The following is a 19,814-nucleotide window of genomic DNA, read 5'->3' on the forward strand; positions in this document are numbered from 1 at the left end:
GTCCAACCAAGAGCTGAACTCAGAAATATTAAAGCAAGTTAAAGATATATTGACTTGAGGTTCTCTTTAGCCTGCCAAGGACAATTTATGTGGCAGACAGATATATTGAATACCTTTTGAAAAACTTTCAGATAACAGTAAATTCCAGACTTTTATCTGATCTAGACTGTTAGCAACGGTCACGATTGTTTAGTCCCGGGCAAAAAGTAGCACATTAACAGTCTTTCACCATCAAATCTGATCATTCCGAAGAAGTCTTCCCACCTGGGACCCAAACGTGTTAGGATCCATGTTTTTTTACACTTATAATACCAAAGTAGCACACAGAAGACCTGGCCGTGATCAGACTCATCTCACAGATGGCAACGAATGTGCTTTTGTTATTATAGTTCAAAAAGGCCAAATAATCAAAGATTTCTTTATTATGCAAAGCTGGTTACCATGACAGCAGGTGGACATTTAAGATGAAATAATGAGTGGATGAGCCAAGCTGTTTCAATCAGCAAGAGATGAATAACAGATAACCTGGACGTATTTTACCAACTTTCTCTGCAAGAGTGAGGGATTATGGCACAGTGAAGAGGGAGACGTTACATTTGGTATGATACAATGTTTTCTCGTTTAAGGTTGTTAATTGCAACCACCAGTGAAATCAGTGCAGATTGAGTGTGTGTCACCCAGCTGGGTTCGGGTCCAACATTTCTCGGTTCTGCACCGGTCCTCGTCCCAGTTTCAAAATAATAGACAAGTCCAATTAATTTCTGAGTACTACATTTCCGGGACTTTTGAGTTCAGGCCTGAATTTTTTGGACCTGTGTGAAGACCTCTAATCAGCAGAAGTGACAATCACATAATCAACGCGTGGGTGCCTTGATGTGGTATCTAAATCATGTAGTTTGCCTCTTATCCAAAAAAATACAAGTCCACATGTGTTACATCAGCCATGGCAGTTTTGACAGGTGCATTTTGTCCAGGTTTGATGTCCTGAAACAACATGAATTTTAGATGATCTTACTCATTAATGACCCCCACCCCTGACCTACATTCACACACTCTTTCCCCTCACCACACGACAGCCCTCTTGCTTCGAGTAAGTGTAAATGGTGTCCATGAAGTGCCTCCTAAAAGGGTTATGCTACCTCTGTACTCTCACCCCCCTCACACACACACACACCTCTACCCCCACCCTTTCAGCAGTAGCCTACAGTGTCCTGTCAGGTTGCAAATGCACTCAGCTATCCATCTCAGGCAGCCACGCTAGAGGTAGTGTGGGGGCAAATCGCTAGCAGAGCTAATGGCACGTTATGTAGGATTAAACCAAGCTGACTGGGCGCTCGCCTCAAAAACAAAAGCACTGGGCTGAAAGAGGAAGAAGGGGGCGAAAGCATCTCCTCACTCAAAAAGATTGTCTGTTGTTGGGTTTTGAGGCTAATTGGCAGTGAGAGGTTTGATAGGAGGTTAGTGGTTAAAGCTACACATCTGACAAGCAGGCGTAGTAGGAGCCCATTCAGAATCTGCCTTGATGGAGGATGTCTTAAAGTGCTGTGGGAAATATTGTGCCAACATTTTCAGAACACATTACCAATCACACAGTGTAGCAAAGGCAGCGTGGAAACTCACAATTTCCTTTTTATCTGTGTCGCACTCCTGTGACATTTATGGGGCAAGCTATCAGAGGAACACAGCGGCGAGCACAGAAGCAACAACTGACAATAAAAAGTCACTTTATTTGTAAGGCCTCGAGTCATTATTGTCGTCTTACAGCACTTCACTATAACCACACTAGTAAATGGACAGTTCACCCCAAAATCAAAAATACAATGATTTTTCCTTGTATTTGAAGCATTATCTATCGATCTAGATTGTTTTAGTGTGAGTAGCCGAGACTTGGAGTCGCATAGATGTCTGGCACGAGGTTTGAGGTGGTCAATGCACCACAACACAAACTCAACAGCAGTATTCCAGAAACCATGACCCGGTTACTCAGGATAATCCACAGACATTACTGTGAGAAGTTTCATGTAGGAACTGTTTTCTACCGAACTACACCCACAAAACATATCACTAAATAGCACTACAGCGAAGAGAAAAAAATATGTTACTCCTAACACAATGGAAACAACATCTGAGACCTTAGACTTTCCACTACGGATAACATTTGAATTAAAATCCCAAGATGAAGAAGAAATCTTTAGATACTTTTAAAGGGATCTACCTGCTCTGATGGTTTGGATGAATAAGGGATCCACATCAAAAGTAGCAGGGTTACTCCAGACCATCAATCACACTTACATGTGTTTTTATCACACACTAAATATAACATATGTTTTCAGGCCTGTGCGTTTTCACAAATTAGACCTCCAGTTTCTCCTGAGGTGAGCCATACGTATCAAAGACACCTATGTGTTCGTTGACGATGATGATTCCAAAACCACCTGATACTCAAACTGTGGCTGCTGGCTGAGATCTGAAGTTTTAAAGTTCCCGTAAGAGCTATTAAGGTTATGGAATGTACAAATTATTTTTGGTCTGATGAGGATGCCTTGTGATTTCCCATTAGGTCAACTTTCTTCTCCTACCGCAGGTATTTTCCCTGGGCAAACCCCCCGGCAATGGGTGTGTACACTAGCACAAGCACAGCTGCACCGAGTTTCTGTGTTGTATGTCCATAAAAATACGTGCTATGAATGTCTTTATATTGTGCAAGTCGTGTTTGAGATTGATGTGAAACGTGCGATTCTGCATGGGGTGTGGAGTGTATGTATGAGTGTGTACTACTGTGGCTCATACAATGGAGGTATGACACTAAGCCATTTTGCAGCCAAGTCACCTCTCCCACTGTGGCCGTTGATAGTCGATGACAGTGTCAGGAAAGCCGGACCACAGTGAAACCTCACATTAACCTCATGTAACTGTGTTGTAGCTCATCACCTGACCCTCACACGCTTGTTGTTCTAATGGAAAAAACACTAGTCTGATCAAACTAGTGCTGTTGAAAAGAATTTCTGGAGTTAAATTATTATTCAAATGTATATTTTTTGTAAATTTGTAGACTAAGGGCCTATGTCCACATAGCGTTTTCCGTAGTACCAGCAGCACAGAGAAGAAGTGCTGCTCCCGAGTCTTCTTTCAGAGCGCTTCTAGTTGAAAATCTCTCAACTTTTCAGATAGGCGCTGGTGTTTAAGTAGTTTAAGTATTAAAAATGTGAATATAGGGGTGCACAAGTAGCTCAGCTGGTAGTGTGTGCGCCTGTCCTCGCTGAAGCTGCCCAGGGTTCAAATCTGACCTCTCCCATCCCCATTTCATGTCACACTTCAAGCTATAATATCAAAATTTATCAGGAATGATATTCGAATGGGATTACAGAGGAAGATTGACAGCACTAGATCTCACACAAACACATGCACACACACACTAAAATACCTCACACTTTACAGCAACCAATGAAATGTGTGAAATAGCATTCCACCTTTTCACCTTTTAAAAGTGTAACAGCTGGAAGATATTGAATTTCTCTTTAAGTTATCAGTGCAGTACTATGCACAAAACTACAAAAATGAATGCCATTAACCATGTACAGCCATATTTGTCTTGCACGGTGCTTTTGCCACTACCCTCAAAGCAGGAGTAATGTCACCATCTTAGAACATGTCTGTGTAATTTATAGCACCAATTAAGTTGCCTCTCCTCAGCCGACAATGTATGCAATCGCGTTACTTTCAGGGGACGCTTTGTTGCTCATCAAGCTGTAATAGCAGGCCACTGGAGAAACTTTGTAGAAATATAAAACTATCACAGATGCATGAAAGTGAAACGGAAAAAGAGACGCTCTCTAAAGAGGTGCTGATACGGTAATTGGTGATGGACTCCAGGGTCTCGTGGGCAGGCAGGGAACATCCTGGCTCACTCGGTCTTATCTCTGTCATCAGTGTTTTAGCACACCTCCCTGACTGTCATAGCCAAATGTCCCTGTTCCAATGTCATGAGCTTACTACATAGCTAAAGGAAGGTCCAGAAATAATAGCTAGTCAGTCAGGCAGCCAGCGAGTCAGTCAGCCAGACGGGTATCCAGAAAGCTTGTCAGCCTGCAGCCAAGCATCCAGTCAAATGTCCGGCCAGATGAGGCTGATCCGCGGCCATCCAAGCCTTCCAGCCATCCAGTAAAATAGACGAACTGGCCAAGCCGCAACTACCAGTCACGCAGCCAACCAGATAGACAGACGAACAGAAGAAATCCAGCAACTTGCTCTGTTCAAACCACACCACAGCTCCGTCGGAGAGGAAATAGTTTCAGCCTTACAGACACTGTTTTAAATATTGCCAGTGGTTTGGTTGCACAGGCTTGTCTCAACCTGTCCTCCAGTGCCCACCCATGTGTGCCCCTGACCATATGGGGCTAAGTCCAGTGTTTTCATCCAGAGGGGGACGGTGCCAACAACTGGCTGTGGACAGACTGGAATTCAGGACTTCACTGCACATGCCACATCGCAAACCATCAATGAAATGAGATGTTTGGAGATGCATTGCACTTGAGCATCTCAAGGAGTAAACAGTAGTAATGGAAAGCAAGTTCGTGCCAAGAACAACACTGGTGAAGGGTGGGTTTTGGTATTCCAGGGATTGTTTCTATCACTGGCCATTTTCCTGTTATTGAATTCCTCTCTCTAAATGCATATCCTCCTGGCTCAGAGTTAAGTCATTGTTGATACCCACAAACACACACACCCACCTTGCAGATGAGGGTCTCAGGGCTTTACTCCCAACCATTGAGGTAGAAGTACCACAAAAGGCAAGCACATGAGGTCATTTTTTAACGTAATGTAAATTATTTTAATATAGATTTAGTGTAACATTAAGGACCCTTCTCAGCACCCAGGCGGATTTTGATCTAGGGTTGAGTGAGCTGGCGTATGATGATGTCCAGAGTGAAACATCCCGGTAGATGTGACGATGTTTCCCACTGTCGCTCTGACACACTGGTCTCAACCACTGACTGTATAAAATAGTGGACAGAACCACCTTGATGTCACCCATAGGTTTCTAAAGAGCCAGACTGAAGCTCACAGATAGCTGATCTGTGTCCACACATAAAGATTGTCCAGTTTCTTGGGATTTATCGGTATTGGCTCGCGTCTGGACCCAGCCTCAAGTAGCCATTCAAGAAACTGCAGCTCTGGGTACTTCTGCATTGGCTTCAATTCTCAGACCCAGAGGCCGACGTTTGATCTCAGCTAGCATAGAAAACTTTACGTAACACATATACGTAACATAGCCCTGTCCGGCCTCAGAAGGTCGAAATTAATTTAGCCGAGGAAGCTAAGGTAAGAAGACGTAAACAACAACGGCACGAATAAAAGAAACAATTAGCAGTCCGCAGAAAAGAAACACAGCTGCCAACAATGTAAGCAAGTGTCTTGGGTTCACCTAACCGAGCAGGTATTTACAGTACACCCCTAAATTTACTCAAATTAAGCTTTGAATCTGCATAAAAATTGCTACGTTTACACTTATCTTTACAAAGACAATGCCTGTGAATGTGATGCTTATTTTGGGGTAACAGAAATAATATAATTTGTGCTCCAATATATGAAGATGACCCCGATTCCAAGCATTCTTCTTTCATCTCTCTTCTTCATCACTATCTATCTGGCTTTGTCCCAGGTTGTCAGCTTATCCCTGTCCCAGGCCTGGAGCTCTGTGGGGAAGAGAAGCGTCTGCAGGAGCTGTCTGACTGCCAGTCAGTGTCAACTCCCCACTGTAATCCTCTACTGCCTCCGATAAGGATAAGGCAGAGAAGACTGGGCCAGCAGGAAGAGAAGAGAAGAGAAGAGAAGAGAAGAGAAGAGAAGAGAAGAGAAGAGAAGAGAATCCAGTTGCAAGAAGACGTGGAAGACGTGGAAGACTGAGCAGAACGACAGAAGTTGAGGTTACATGAGACAACAAACTGTTTTTGATGAAGGGAAATGAGTGGAAATATATTTTAGAGAAGGGAGATGGAGAATAATCATTAAGGCAACAAAAAAGGCACAGTTGAAAGAGCTTAGAGACATTGCTCCATGATGCACTCTGTAATACTATCAAACATAGAGAAATAACTCCAACCACATTTGGACATCCTATAAAGAGTGAGCCGTTATCAGTCTCCCTCATTTAACTTGGCCCTCAAAAGGCCAAAGCTTAAAACCATTTCCACTCACCCAGGCTTCGCTCGGAGTATGATCAAATATGAATCAAGGCAGAGACATCAAAGGGGCAGCATACTGAATCAACCATTGCATGATGACTTACATGAGGCATCATATTTCATGTACAGCTCAGGCACAGGAACTATCTTTCGAGAGTGTTTATGAAACAGATCGGAGGATTTTAGCCAATTTTCGTTGCTGGGATACAAATTGATGCGGGGCCTCACATTTGTAGCTTGGTTTAGAGATACTACTACATTCAGACACTATGCACTCTGCAGTTCAGTCCAGTTTAGCATTTTACAGCAACTTGCCTGGCATATAGACAACTGTATATCATGTCAGCAACACTGGCAGCCATTACAGAGCCAAAGCCAACACACGGCTGAACTAAGTCCCAAAGCCAGCTTCCCTTTTTCACATGGTTATTGAGCCGTGCAGTGGCTTATCGACCCGACAGCGTAACACAAGTTTGTAGGATGGCTTCAGTCCTCTCTCCCTCTATTTCCCTCCCTCTGTGTGTGTCTCTCTCTCTCATTCAAACACTGGGATTACCTCGGCCATTCAGAAGATTGGTATTGATTAGATTGCCGCTTCAAAATAAAAACGGTACGCACAGAAACAGGGTCACAGAGACTGCAGAATTACACATGTACTTTGACACATAAAGTGTACTTTGACTTTGACACATAAAGTATGAGTACTTCAAAGTGCTTAACGCCCCCTCTGGACGTTATAATGTATATTTCTGATTGAATTCTACATCTAGAAATGACTAAAGGGACTTCAAGTGTTCTCACTGACCTCTTTATAACCACTAACATGTTTTCACTCTTTATAGCCTCCATGAATTGCAGATTTAAGTGCTTGCCATGGCACCTCCATTGAATTGCTTTTGCTGTTCATACAGACAGCAGTCTAAGAAACACAAGACTGTGCACTAAGCAATAACGCCACATACGATCACAAACGGTGGAATGTTCTTTCACACAAAATACAAAAAACTCTCATTGATCCCCTTTTAAAAGCAGTATTCTGTGTGAGAGTGTGTCCTTTCTCTGGTGTGCATGCACGTGCACTCGTGAATAGAGGAGGATGAAAGGAAAAGCTGAAAAGGTCTGAGCGCGCCGCATGGTTCAACCAGACAGCTCAATCTCTTGATCTGCCCCCACCCACACCCACCACCGCTCTTTATGTTTTCAAAAATCATTTTTCTCACACACTGCCGTTGTTTTTATCCCATTTCGGGTCCCTTACTACCTTCGTTGCTTTCCTTCTTCTCTGTGTAGCTCGTGTAGCTTCTTTGTGTAAAAGGAGATGACCGGGGAATAACCTGTGACAGCAGTGTGGAGTGAATGCAGCAACATTGCAGTTGACATATTTTCATGACCCCGTATCGAACATAAAGTTTATGTATGTGAAAGTCAACATAGCCGAGAGATACAGTATTAGGGAGAAAGGGAAGCAATATCTTATCAATATGCTGAACATTGTTGCAAAAAAGAGAAAAACTTTGGCTGCACACAAGAGCTAATAGTTCCTTTTTGATGTGGAGTTGTGATAAGTAGATTTTTATTCGACGCAGCATGATCTACATACGTTTTTTACCACCTAAAGCTTTTGCACGACGACATCACGATCTAGCAGAGGACAATGCATGCCAAAACAGCGGGATATCACAGGATATGGATTAATGCTGTTTCAGGTGGCGTTTACCCTTCATCACACCTCTACCCGCAGTGTGTAATCTGCCAAAGTGATTCTGTAAGTTAAGAGAAGGGACTTTTGTTCCAACAAATTTCTCCAGAAATACACACAGACACCTGTTTCAGCCATTGGTCGATCCATTTGCTCCACCTACCCATCGTTCACTCTGCCTGTATTAGCAGGTTGGAGCATAGAGCCATTTCTGTCACTTACTCATTCAGCCGTGAAACCTCCGCCCAATCATTACCTGGAAATCTCTCGCTGTCTCTTTCAAGCACACGCTCGCTAACACACAATTTTCCTCTTTTCCCTTACATAAGTAGACAAAGACAAGAACTGTGGCATGATCTAGCAGATGTGTGTATTCATGTGTGTTTGAGCGTGTGGGTCCGTGTGCACATATGGCTCTGACAAATGAGCCAAGCTCAGTTAAATGGCTTGTGATTAGGACACATTGGCTTCTAATTGCCTCTCATTACCATTTGAAAGTGAGTGGCGGCTGGAATCAAAGGCTATGGTGGCAGTGGTAAGCGTGTGTGTGCGTGTGTGTGTGTGTGTGTGTGTGTGTGTGTGTGTGTGTGTGTGTGTGTGAGTGTGAGTGGTACGTGGGTGGAACAGCACCCCTGATTCACAGCGGCATCTGCATAATAGAGCACTACAGTTTGGTGTTTCCCTATCACAAAGCCTCCGCATTCACCATCATAACTAAGATAAATCCACAGCTTCTACAAACCTGGACAATCTTAAACCTGGTCCTCTGTTAGACACGATCAAACCCCTCTCTGCTCCAATCTGAAACTACTTGACTTCCAACTGTTGACCAACTACAACTACTCCCTCTACTGTTTAACAGCTAAAATATATTTTAGCATTTCCACATGTCAGTTTTGGACAAGCTCAGCACCTGGTTGGTCCTTATCCCTCTACCTGTACCTCTACCAGTCCCTCTGTTTACCTACGAGGGGTGTCATGATTCTCCAAATCCAAGATTCGATTTGGCTTTTTGATTCAAGGTCAAGATTTGATTTTCAATTTAAACATTTTATATTCGGATCGCATTTGGATTTCTTAAGATCAACAGATGGTTTCATGCCCCTTAAACTGTCATTTACATTTTCACAATCTTATTTAAAAAAGATAGTAAAACAGCTTGAGTTTATCCCGGTGGCTCTCTGTAGGTTCGGGTTAGACAAGTTCAAATAAAAGTCACAAAAAGTAAAGATTTCAGAGTTAACAAGAAAACACCATCCGTCAGGGATTCAACAATAAATAACACTCGACAGTATATAAGTTTGTTGCAAAGTTTGGTTTCTCAAACCTGTTTAGAGTAAACCCTCTTCCCAAAAAAATCAATAAAGGATCTCTGAGACTGAAAACAAACCCAGTATCTGCAACGCTGTCAGAGTTACCTCTGGTACCAGTCAGCTGATTGTCTTAAAAGCACGCAGGATAAGTATCTGGAGTGTGCAAGCAGGCGCGGGTGGAGAGAAAAAAATACTGGCAGAATCACTGATCCTGCTTTTGATTTTGACGATCAAAACTGAATGCTCATTTCAATCAATTTTCATGTAGAAGCTTGTCAGCTTCAGTCTCCACCCTTTGTATTATCATCTCTCTGGTCATTATTCACCACCCTTAACACACAAGTCTTGGTCGTTAACCCCCATCCTGACAGACGTGGCGCTGGAACAACTGAGTTTAACTTTTGTTCCATCTATCCAATGCACAGTGCAGCTGACCCACGCTCTATCTCCACTCTTCTTTACAACCGGTGCTGTACATCTTTGGTTGATCTTTGGTTGTTCTCTTCAGTAAAACAGTTTGTCTGTATTTAGACCATGACCTCAGAGACCTCCTCGTGGTATTCCACAGGGGCTAATACTAGGCCTCCTTCGCTTTAACACCTTCTCCTCGAATCATCCCCCGTTACAGAGCTCATGATAAGTGATTCGTTTCCATTTCACCCCCTGATAACTAGCTCTCTCCCTCTCCGGCCTGCTGTCTCTACAACACAGAGCCAAATTCTCAACTCCAATTCCTTAAAGTAATTAAAGCACAATTAATACATTTTCAATTAATTTTGCTAAATGTTATGTCCTGACTGACATGAAACTTGTTATTATTAATAAAATATATATTTTCAACACTAATATGGTAGAATTCAACACCATAGACAAGCAAATATATGATATGATAACAGTAACAAAACTGAAATTATTTGAATATACTCAAATATAACTTATATAACTTAATAACAATCATAAAAATACTCAACAACAGTCACCTCCCTGTCACCTTCAAACTTTACAATGGAGGTATAAAGACTATATACCCTTGACCACTGCTCATTGTTGTTGTTAACATTGAAATCCTTAAAATGGCACCTATGCCTTATCCTTCAATAAAATGAATATTTGCTGGACACAAGATGTCTCCCAATGGAGGCTTCACGTCTCCACATCGCACTTGTGTTTGCTGCATATCGGACCAGGATTAGCTTCCAGACTATTTGTGTTGTCACAAATCATGCTCGTAGGCCCACCTCTTTAAAATTCAATTTTCAATGAGCACAGAGAAACATTTCCACATTCAGCGATGAGTATCAGCCTTCTAGTGCCAAACTCTGCACATTCATCACTCTGCACAATGAAGCTCAAACATTCAGCTGTAAGAACAAGGAGAGAAACATATTTCTGAGTGGAGTAGGGACTTTAAAGATCGCTGTAGACTGATCAGTGAAAGATCGTTCATCGCCGTGCTCTAAATGAAATCATTCGTTAAAATATTTACATTTATTCTCAACTCATACGAAAAAATACACTTCTATATCTGATTCACTATTCAGGAGGCTATGCGATGTCAGTGTGGGGATTTCAGCAAGATCCATGAGCACCACATATGAGATCATTTCTCATTTAGTATCTATTAGACAGCATCCACTTGTATCAATTACTGTATATTAAGCAGAATAATTGAAAAAATGTTGATCTGCTAGGTCTCAAATACTGTACATGTATGTTTACTGAAATTCTGCTAAGTAAACCGATATGACTGGTCAGTAGAGAGGCTGCAGGGCGACATAAGTGGAAGTTTTTGAATGCGATATTTTGGAAAAACCTTACACAGTTTTGAGGCACAATGTGCTTGCAAGCATTACTTGAAAATTGAATTATGCTCCATAAACATTTTTGCAAAGTTTGTATTAACTTTATGGATGTTAACCAGCAAACTTTTCAGTGCATCATTTACAAAAGCATCAATTAAATCTCCATTTTAACTGTAAACATCTACATATTGGTTGTTTGTTGTACCCAGTAGTGAGCTAATAATCTTAATATATTCAGATGTATTGCAAACCGGGCAAACAGGATTACGTAACTAGGATACAAAAGGTGTAACTGTATTCCTGTGAAGTTACAGGAAAAAAAGATGTAATTAGATTACAAATAGTAAAAAATAAAAGGGATTATTAACAGGATTACATTTTCAAAATAAAGAATGACATAGTAGTCTGTAATCATGCACGTGCGTACACATGACAACACACCGAATACGCTCAATATTAAGATTAAACGAAAGTCATCGTATTGATATTTCTTTTCTCTTGTAAATCGTGATATTGAGGTAATAAAAAATTAACTGAAAGCAATCAAGTTACATTACTTTAACACTGTGATGCTGCATTTTTTTTTAAAGTAACCCTCCCAACCTCGATGGCTCCAACATGCTGCCATAAACACAGTATCTGCAGCTTCTCATGAGGTGTTTGTACATCAGCAGCTCTCTTAAGGACTCACTGCTTCAGGGAAGGCAGCTCAATAAACAAAGACGAGAAAAAAAACACACACAATCAACAAGTAAATCAGACTTTTTCTGTTCAAATTGAAAATAATTACACAACAAGGGCTGGGGTGTGGGGTGTGGGGGGACACTTGGATGCAGCTGGTGTGTGGAGAGCTGCAGCTTGTCATCTTTTATCACACAGCCTACATCTGTCTCATCTGGATGCCATATTAAATTCATAAATGTGAGTGAAAACATAGGCTACCTACCGCTTGGGACGCATAGACTACCCTGAGTGCAACTCCGAGGTGTAAACAGTGTAAAAATAGCCTGCTATCACAGGCTTCCCTACAGTCCCGTTATATAATGGTCCAAGCTAGGATGAATGACATCACGGGTAGTCCAGCAATCACAAACCCTATGTCCTTTACAACCAGCTGGCGATGTTAAACACTGTGTAGTAACATGTTACGTGCGCTTACATCTTCTAATAAACGAGCACAACGTGCAAAAATACACTGACAACTGCGCTTTTCGTGCCAACACTGAGACACATTATGTAGGACTGGTGCTTAGTTGTTCTTCGTCTCTTTTCGTGTGGAAGGAAAACACTTCCGCGATGGTGAAACGTAGATTAAAATGTCATGACAGTCCTGCTCGGAGAGAAAAGAGTTGAGAAGAAGACACACGCGGCTCGAAGCCGTGTTATTTAGCGGTGTGTGTCAGTGTGAGAAGCTGACAAACAGTCTTGCAAAGAGCAAAAATGTTGGGAGCCGAGGTCGAGTGGCGCAGTTAGTGGAAGTGCAGCGCCTGCCCGACGCCAGCTCGCCCCGGCGAACGCGCTCCTCGGCTCGGTCACAAGCCGAGCCGAGCCTCCGCTGCCTTTCCCCCCCACTTAAACACTACTTCGCGCTGACGCCCCGAAATGACAAGTGTACACCGGAAAAAGCCCGCTCGACCCCTGGCTGTTTGCTCACTTAGAAATAGGTCAGAGGGCGAAGTAAACATTTCCCAAGGCTTTGAAGTAAACCGGAGCGTCAGCGCCACCCTGCCCAGTTCTTCCAGCCATTTTCTCTCCAACAGCTCCAGAGAAAGAGGAAAAAGTGGCACGGTGGAGGCGATGACAGGTTGCCGAAACCAGTAACTGAATGAGCAGTTTTGCGGGACTTACTGTTGGGTGTAACGGGCTGCTGAGTTTGTGTCTCTCGTTGTTGCCAGGGCTCCCCTTGCCCTGCTCCGGCGCTGACGGTGGAAAGCGTCTCCCCTCCTAATGATGTTTGCAGCGCGCAGCTAATAGCTCTCTGCCCCCACCTCCAGAGAGAGAGAGAGACACAGAGACACGCAGGGAGAGAGAGGCAGAGAGGGAGAGGGAGAGAAGTTCAGAAATGGAGCAGTTTGTAAGCTACTCATGCAAAAATATGAGGAGCAGAGCACACACAGACACACAGGCTGGATTACAAGGCAAGTTCACTGACAGTACTGGGGCGTGTGGATGCGCAGCAGACATATGTCATAACCAGATCAAGTGTGTTTGGATATAGCCGGATTCCAGTGGTGTGTGTGCGTGTGTGTGTGTGTCACAAAGAGAGAGAGAGAGAGAGAGAAAAGACATTTTTAATGCTTTTTCTGTAAATGCCAAATATAATGTACAGCTTCCTTGACCCAACCTCACTCAAAAGCAAGTTGCAATAATAGCAGAATTCTCCTCAAGTGTTCATGAACATTTCAGCTGCAAACCTCAACATAACATCAGATCAAGTAGTGTTTAATCTAATTTTGAGGTAGGTTTGTGCTGCTTTTTCCATTTCTATTTCAGAGGTCATTATTGCATTTCTTTTTTACTCCTCGAAATATGACAGCTGCCTTTGCAGATTAAGATTTTACATGTAAAACATACAACACAATATGATACGATGCGACACGATACGATACAATACGACACGATACGATATGATGCGATACGATATGGTGCAACACGATACGATGCGATACAATATGATACGACACGATACGATACAACACGATACGATATGATGCGATATGATACCATTACACTTTTTTGATCCCTCAAAGGAGAAATTGACTTGTTACAGCAGCTCAAGAGTCATAAGCAAAGGACAAGAAGAGATTGAGTGATAAATAGGACATAAAACTACAAAATACAATAATAGAAAAATTTAGGCGCAATATGTCATATCTATGTAAGAATTTAAGTTTCAAAAATCCAGGGCCGATAGCTGCATGGCTAACTGAGCTAACTAGTTAATGGCAGCTGCAGATGGCTACAGAAAAGAGTATAGTTAGAAGCAGTTAACGGTTCCTCTGATGATACGCTACTCCCTATTTATTTGTAGTGACTTTCAACAGGTGGTCAATCCTTACATATTGTCCCTTTAATAATAAAGACTATGTACACTCTAGTCACCTTTGCACAAACATTGCATTGTGTTAAATATATTATAATACAATATAGTATGTGTTATATGTAAATATGTATGTATATTATTTGGAGAATGAATCAGTAGGATATATTCATGAGATAAGTAGTGCAAAGTAGCTCTGATGTCGAAGTGGTGGACAGTATGATCCATTTATATGATCTGATCCACTGTGATACTTTCAACCACCCGGCAGTATATAAAGTACTGTAGGGGCGGCTGTGGCTCAGGAGGTAGAGCAGGTCGTCCACTAATTGGAAAGTCAGTGGTTCAATCCCCAGGTCGCCCGGCGAGGTTTCCTCAGGTAAGTCCCCTTTAGGCGAGATGCTGTTCCCAATGGCTGTTCCATTGGTGTGAATGGCTGAGCATAGAAATAATGTGGGTGCAATCTGGATAGGCTGCCATCTGCCAGCGGCGTAGGAATACGTGTATAAATGGACGAGTGCGACAAGTGTTGTAAAGGGCTTTGAGTAGTCAGCGGACTACGAGTACATTACATTTGCTTTTACATATATAATAGTTCTGAATACTATTTTCATCACTGCATAAGATATCAAGCAAATATTTAAAAAAACAAACTCTAAGAACATACAGATTATGATACTTCTTATAATACAGCTACTGTACACAATATTAGACATTAAAAATAAATATCATATGCCCATAAAACATGTAGCATACATTTTATTGGGGCTCTAAAGTGTCACAATTACAAAGCGCTTTTTGATCATGAAAAACAAAGCTGTCTCTGTGACATACAGTCAGCATTTAAGACGTATTTTATAATGTAACTCCTGAAACACTGGTGGCTTTTGTTTATTTCATGAGTTCAGTCCTATGTTTGATATCACATGGTGGGGATACTGTACCATCTTTACATTTAATTGCAATGTTAAACCATAAACCTCTCTTTCTCAGAAAGCTGCTGTCGGCAGGCCAGAAGGTCATGGCAGCCGTTTGACGTCGAGAGCTCGAGATCGCAGAGAGAATCAGCTTCAGCTAAAGGCAATGACTGATAGTCAGCTGACGGTGACAAGGTGGAAAATCTTTTCACACACACACACACGACCAGAAACACACACATACACATCATGCAGTAGTAACAGACAACATGTCAATTACGTTTATTTACTCATGACATGATTCGGTTATGGCTAATTCACTTTAAGCTGCTAAATTCAAGTGGCTACTGGACAAATTTCCCCCCAAAAAAGGAGGTTAAACCACATTACAAACAATGATGAGAGTTCATATCAGGAGATTATGAGGAAATCAACAATCTTGCAGAGTGGTGCACAGAGAATAACCTACTGCTCAGCTTCAGTGAAACCAAGGAGCTGATTGTTGATTTTAGTGCCAAGTTCTTGTCATCATTTATAACCGAGCATGTCCCAGAACAGTAAGGCTCTGCATGGGATGATTGAAAACTCCCCAGAACAACATTGGTATCCATCTACCGAGCATCAGCTATATTGGTGAAGTGAGGTGTCTGCCATGGTCTGTTCAGAACATACAGAAATATCTGCTGCTGTACCACCAGACTACGGAGCAGCTTCCTCAGGCTGTAAGACTCCTGACTCCTCACCACTCCACCATGATAATAGTTTTTTTCATGGGTAGCATAAAGGGACTACAACCCTGAATGTGTATCTGTACGAAGAGAAAGTCAACCAAGATTACGTTTATTTTCACTGTATTTATCATCTTGACCTCTGTGACCTCTGCCAGATTTCCAAAATGGCAGCTAGCGCCTTCGCCACTCCGTCACAGGAGAGTGCAACCCGACACTGACCACGAGCTGTAGGGTGCACGAGGCCGCAGAGTGACACACGATCTGGGATGTATCCCACTCCCTGCCAGTCACTCAATAAGTGGCCTATTGTCCGGCACTCTATTGTGCCCTTGTCACATGTATACCAAACAAAGAGACAGAGAGGTAGACTGCCCTGTGTGCCAGGAGGCTAGCATTACATTCATGGCCTGGATGCATAGAAATGAAGAGACAGCGTCTGGTGGTGAATGGACTATGATATATGAATGGAATGAGGAGTTTCAGTTAACAACCATATATTATGCAGACTATATGTATACTGTACATCCCATAGAGTCACTTTTAATTCAAACTTTATGGTTCAGTAATAGGGTTGCAAAGTTCAAGAAGAAGTGCATGCTTACACTCATTTGCATACACACAAGCATGTACTCGCACCACTCTTTACTCTCTCTCTCGTTTGTCTCTGCGTGTACTTACAGGTATACACCTACTCACTCTCACAGCGAGTTGATGAATGGCTTCACTCGTGGAAAAGCTCCAGGTTAGACTTTTCAGCTGCTGCAAAGTACAAAAACCTACAGGGAGTGATAGTCGTTTAGGCACTTGCCTGTCTTTCAAGGCCTCCGTCTGAATGACTTTCACCATACAGAGTGCAGTGAGAATGTAGCTGTGTACGGGTGTGCATGTGTGTAGTACAGGGCCGTGGCGTGCTTGAGGAATAATAAAGCACTGCTCCCCAAGGAGGAGCAGATTCTTCGAGGGTTGGGTTACTCCCTGGAGATGTACCTGTGTGCTTTGTATGAGGTGTGAACAGCGTACACTCAGAGACAATGAAGTGTACCAGGTGTGGCCTGTAAGAGCACTGAGAAATGGAGGCAGGCTGTTTAAACCTGCATACCTGTACGGCTATTTTGTGAGATTAAATGACTCATATCTTAAATGCCAATTCAATTTTTTTTTCTTCATCGTAGCGATTAAAAAGCTCTCTTTTTGGGAAAGGACACCAATTTAATAATAGGAATAAAACAAGATATATCCCTTTGCAGCCTTTTTATGAAATATGTCCCTGTCAAAAAAAATGCTGATCTAATTACTAGTCGGTTTTTAACCTTTTCTGACTTCAAAATCGAGGACATTCGACAAAATAAGATACACCCACTTAACTGACAAGCATACACAAACAAGGGATTTAACTCTTCACCTGGGATATGAATAAATAACACATTGAACTCAAAACACACACTAAGGGCGGATGAATAATTAATCGTCAACAGCCTTTCAAAGCAGCTCTTAAGGGATTTTGAAAGATTTTAATGGTCATGGACATCTCTCTTTGTCTATTGGAAAGAGTGTGTGTCTGAAGTGCCTGCCACTTAACATAATACACTGACTCAGCTATTGAGCATCGCGGCTCTTCAGGCAATTGTACGTGAATATCATCCTTTACTTGTTCAGCTGGTGTGAGAATATAAGCAGGCCACTGCATCCACATGTCAGCCCTTCAAAAAATCCAATAAAGACTCTCACAGTGGAAGTTGAACGCTCATCCTGAATGCTTTGAAAGCAGCTGTCACTTCAGATTTCAAGGCTACAGTGTCTCGCTCAAATTCTGTCTGTGCACAGGAGGTGGTGTGTTTTACAGCTGCTCACTGCTCCCCCTTTTGCTCACATGAGGAAGTGTTTACAAGTGTCAGCCAGGTAGGCCTACTAGACAGCATCATACTAAACACATAAGCAAGGAGAATAAATTAACTCTTATTTTATACCCAAAGTATAATCTGCCACTTCTATAATTTTAAACAGACAAGATGATCACCCTTGAAACAACATTATTTTCTATACAGTCAACTGTTCATCCGTCACCTCAATATTTATCCAGCGGCCTAACTGAAGCCATTTAACCATTATTATGTTTTTTCTGTAGCTATTCACTGTGTGAATTTTACTTTAGCTCAACTGTGCATTAGGCCTTATTATAGAGGATGGGGTTTGCAAAGCATTCTGGGTCAGCACCTCTATTTTTTTGAGAGTATAACTAGGTAGCGGTTATTTGTCATCTATCAATTGTAATCATCATCAATCATCACGTATAAAGTATGCATGAAAGACAAAAGCTCATATAACTAGCGAAGCACCCTACAGAGGTAATGGAGCCATATTTTAGGCATAATGATAATGTTCGGGGTTTGCTAATTTTATGTTAACTGAATGCTACATTATCTAGTGAAAAGAAACACATAATGTGAGCCCAATTTGCTGATGATAACGTCATGTTCCCATTAACCATTTACCAATTGCTGTAAGCCAGCTAGCCTAGCCTATTTCCCTATTAAATATACCCATCATTAGCCTAGCCCACTAGCTTGCTTTTTTATTTTTATTTTTTTTTACCATTTATCCATTACTATTACCAAAAGTAATGGATAAATGGTTTAAAGATTTTAGCTCTAGGCTACAAAATTGAAGTTATATAATGATAGAGTCAGGGTAAACATTTTTTTGTGAGCTGAATGCTACCAACATGTTGGCTGATCAACCAATGTGCTTTTTGATGATGTAATATTCCCATTAACCATTTAGCTACCCGTGGCTATAAGATAGCTACCTAACCAATCTCTCCTAACTATTTTCTCATCATTAGCCTCATAGCTAGCTATCCTTTTAAACTATTTATCCATTGCTATTAGCTAGCTTACTCTTTTAACCATTTGCACATTACTTTAGCTATCTATTAAAACCATTTATCCATAAACTGCAGATATCTATTTTAACCATTAATACGTAAGCTAAATGGTTTTAACATTGGCTCATTTAACCTACTAGTTTTCACACACACTCTTTTAACACATGGTGTTTGTTTTTTTTAATCCAATTCATGATTTTTTTTTTGTTCGCCATGTTGAGCTACACGACAATCCCTCAACACAACATCCACAAGAAACTGCAAATACTTCATCACTAAATCATAATACATATATAGGCTACTGTACGGTAGCCTATATTTTACTTGCCAACTAGCATAAAGATTTCTGTATACACCGCTATCTATTTATGTACGTATGTGTAATCTAGTCCAAAATTGCAGAAGAACCAATAAATTGGACTTGCACCAAATTGCTTTCCGACATTTTTCGTACTGCAGACTGTGCTGTCGCAACATTGACGCATCTCATCCACGTGTGATGTCTTCATTGAATTCTAAGCATGAAAAAACTCAAATCCGGCCTCTGCAGCACTGTAATCGCTATGTAACAATCACAAGCTCGCTTATAAACCATCACTTTCACACCACCCCTCTAACAACCAAATTACAAAGGCTTAAAGTTGCCCTTGTGTAATCCTACAGTGAATGCCTGCTATCGGCTAACCTGTTCTCACACACCTTCCCTACTCCGCGACAAGGGAGAACGAGGCGAGGAGGATTAGGATGCAAAGAGAGTTCCCTAATCTGTGTATTAACAGCAGCCAATTGAATCAGGCTGTCTTGGGCAGGCAGATTTTGGGAAGTAATCTGGAGTGCATTAACGTGATGTGTTAAAAAGTCCAGACCTAATTGGACTGAAGAAATATATACTTAGATATTACTTAGTCAAAGATGTGCACGATACATACTCAGACATGAAGAAACTTGTCTCTTACTGTCTCTTACACATGTCATTGCACACGCAGGGACACAGAGAAACCTGAACGTCTTTATGTTACACTTTGCTTTTGATGAAACATAAAGAAGAGCGGAAAGAGAGGCACAATGTGTGTGTGGTGTCTTGCAGCCGAGTTCCCTCTGTATGAAAAAATAATTGGCTCTTAGCTCTGGACCAAGAACTTATTATTAGGCTGCTGCCTTTAGATGAGACTGCGATATTACTCTAAGACAGAATGTTTTTCCACTTATTACTCTGTTGCTTTGCCTTTTGCACTCCCTGTTT

At 41.7% G+C, this 19,814-nt stretch overlaps 1 protein-coding gene across 1 annotated transcript in view; it reads right to left on the reverse strand.

The window, feature by feature from the left end:
- Window positions 1-13,023, reverse strand: part of atxn1a (ataxin 1a) — a 94,200-nt gene extending 81,177 nt beyond the window's left edge. The window contains exon 1 of the mRNA XM_084380092.1: window positions 12,848-13,023. The gene's annotated coding sequence lies outside the window, so the exon portion shown is untranslated. The remainder of the gene's footprint in view (window positions 1-12,847) is intronic.
- Between the last annotated feature and the right edge of the window lie 6,791 nt (window positions 13,024-19,814).

This window comes from Pagrus pagrus (assembly GCF_965226575.1).
Source record: "Pagrus pagrus genome assembly, chromosome: 17".
Taxonomy (NCBI): Eukaryota; Metazoa; Chordata; class Actinopteri; order Spariformes; family Sparidae; genus Pagrus; species Pagrus pagrus.